Here is a 2,500-nt window from a genome sequence, read left to right as displayed (position 1 = left end):
TGCAATCTCACCATCCTTTTGAGCCAAGGATGAGGTGTTTGAGGGGAGCTTATAGATCTTCCTTCTGAGTTATGAGCAGCCATTGCTCGGCTCTCAATGGTCCTAGCTTGGGTGGAGAGGCACCTTTGACGGTAATTATTTTCCTCTTAGTTAGGGTGTTGTGACTGTTCCTTGCCTCCGCCATTCAATTTTAAACCCCGAACTCAAACTGATGTTCCCTCTAAAGGGCATCCGCTTTGGGCATGGGCTGGTCTTCCTACCAATGAAATCCAATAGACTATGTAATATAGAGCTGTACTTTATCTCGGGTTAGAGTTCTACTCTTTATCGGATGGAGCTCCTCTATTTAATGGTACTCTTTATTTCATGTTTAATAAAATGTCCAAAAATGCCTGGTGCTTTATCAAGTAGTTGTCTTATCCTTAGCTTCTTTTCTTCCATTTTTGATCTTTCATTTCCAAAACCTTCCACTGCCCTCCTCTCTGTGTATAGGTTTGTTCAAATTATAACTGTTATAATTTTTTTTTTCATTTCTTTTGTAATAATTTGATATATTGTTAATTTATTCTCATCATTTATTTATTTCCTTATTTCCTTTCCTCACTGGGCTATTTTTCCCTGTTGGAGCCCTTGGGCTTATAGCATCTTGCTTTTCCAACTAGGGTTGTAGCTTGGCTAGTAATAATAATTTATGCTTGTACCATTTTAATCCGCTTGTTGGGTTATAATTTGGCTTTTGATATATATATATATATATATATATATATATATATATATATATATATATATATATATATATATATATATAGTGTGTGTGTGTGTGTGTGTGTGTAGCGAATTTGCTGTTTGGAATAGTTAATGATACAGTTGTCATTATTTCCAAAGACGTAAGATCTCATCTCGATCAGTAATAACAATTAAGATGATATTCATAGCATCCTGCTTTTCCAACTAGGGTTATAGCCTAGCAAGTAATAGTAATATTATAAGCTGCGCTTATTCGGTATGCTGGAAGAATGCTATTTAATATGAAAACGTTCGTTCCTATTGGTTTATTAGAGAACATGAAAAATATTCTAGAAGAGCAATAGAACACTTGAAGATTACTGTGTCTCCTTCACTTCAGTTGGGTTTAGGCCTTTTTTTTTTTTTTGCGTGACGTCGACCTCTTAGGCCTACATTGTACCTACATTGTCTTGGGTAGTGCCATAGCCTCTGTACCATGGCCTTCCACTGTCTTGGGTTAGAGTTCTCTTTCTTGAGGGTACACTCGAGCACACACTCCTATCTTATTTCTCTTCCTCTTGTTTTGTTAAAGTTTTTATAGTTTACATAGGAGATATTTATTGTTGTTCCTTTTCTCAAGATATTTTATTTTCCTTTTTTCCTTTCCTCACTGAGCTATTTTCCCTGTTGGAGCCCCTGGGCTTATAGCATCCTGCTTTTCCAACTAGGGTTATAGCTTAGTAAGTAATAATAATAATAATAAAATGAAAAGGCTCTTTAGAAATGATATATTTTTTGCGGCCTTGCATTTTATCAACTTTTTGAACCTTTGTTTTCTAAGTGCTTCGATAATGTACGTTTGACAATAAACGAGCTATATGCCGTGTGGAATGCTCAATGCCTTGAAATGCCTACGATAAAATTGATTATGAAAGGCCCCATAGAAAGTAGGGTTCTCCTGCTGTATAGGACCATAAAATCAGCCTATAAAATCGATACTCTTGTACAGAAATGAACTGACACATCGGAACTGTGCTAGTTTTATTTTTGTACATGTGCGAATACCAATAAAATCATCTGTCTTTATGCAGTGTAGCGTTCCCTTGCTGTATAGGACCACAAAATTAGCCTATAAAGTCGATACTCTTGTATAGAAATGAAATGACACATCGGGACTATGCTGTTTTTATTTTTGCACATGTGCGAATACCAATAAAAACATCTGTCTTTATCCAGAAGTAAAACGAATTATGAAAGTTTCTGAAAAGTGTAGCGTTCCCTTGCAGTATATGACCAAGAAAATAGTTTTCAAATTATCTACACTGTACCTAAATGAACAGGCACATCAGATCTGTGCTGTTTTTATTTTTACACATGTGCGAATACCAATAAAAAACATCTGTGTTCATGTAGAAGTAAAACGAATTGCGAAAGGTCTTGTAGAGAGTAGGGTTCCCCTGTAATATAGGGCCAGAAAAGCAACCCCTAAAGTCTATACACTGTACAGAAATGAACAGGCACATCGGAACTGTGCTCTTTTTATTGTGTATTTTTCCACATGCGCGAATACCAATAAAAAAACACCTGTGTCCATGAAATAAGTAAAACTGTGTGTGCGAATAATCTGTTGCGCAATTCCAATCTGCTAAGGGCATCCGCTTCAGGCATGGCCTGGTCCATCTACCAATAAAATCCATTTGTTGGTGTTGCTAGCCTCCGTGCAACAGAGCAACACAGCTGTGTCCGCCAAATGCTAACCTTTTTATCATTCGAG

General features: G+C 36.6%; 1 protein-coding gene across 1 annotated transcript in view; it reads left to right on the top strand.

The window, feature by feature from the left end:
- The window catches only part of LOC137655825 (microtubule-associated proteins 1A/1B light chain 3C-like), a 77,239-nt gene that overhangs the window by 16,111 nt on the left and 58,628 nt on the right, over positions 1 to 2,500 (top strand). The gene's annotated exons all lie outside the window — the stretch shown is intronic.

The sequence above is a fragment of the Palaemon carinicauda genome, chromosome 16 (genome assembly GCF_036898095.1).
Source record: "Palaemon carinicauda isolate YSFRI2023 chromosome 16, ASM3689809v2, whole genome shotgun sequence".
Taxonomy (NCBI): Eukaryota; Metazoa; Arthropoda; class Malacostraca; order Decapoda; family Palaemonidae; genus Palaemon; species Palaemon carinicauda.
Note: the sequence above shows the minus strand (reverse complement) of the source record. Positions and strands in the feature narration are given on the sequence as shown.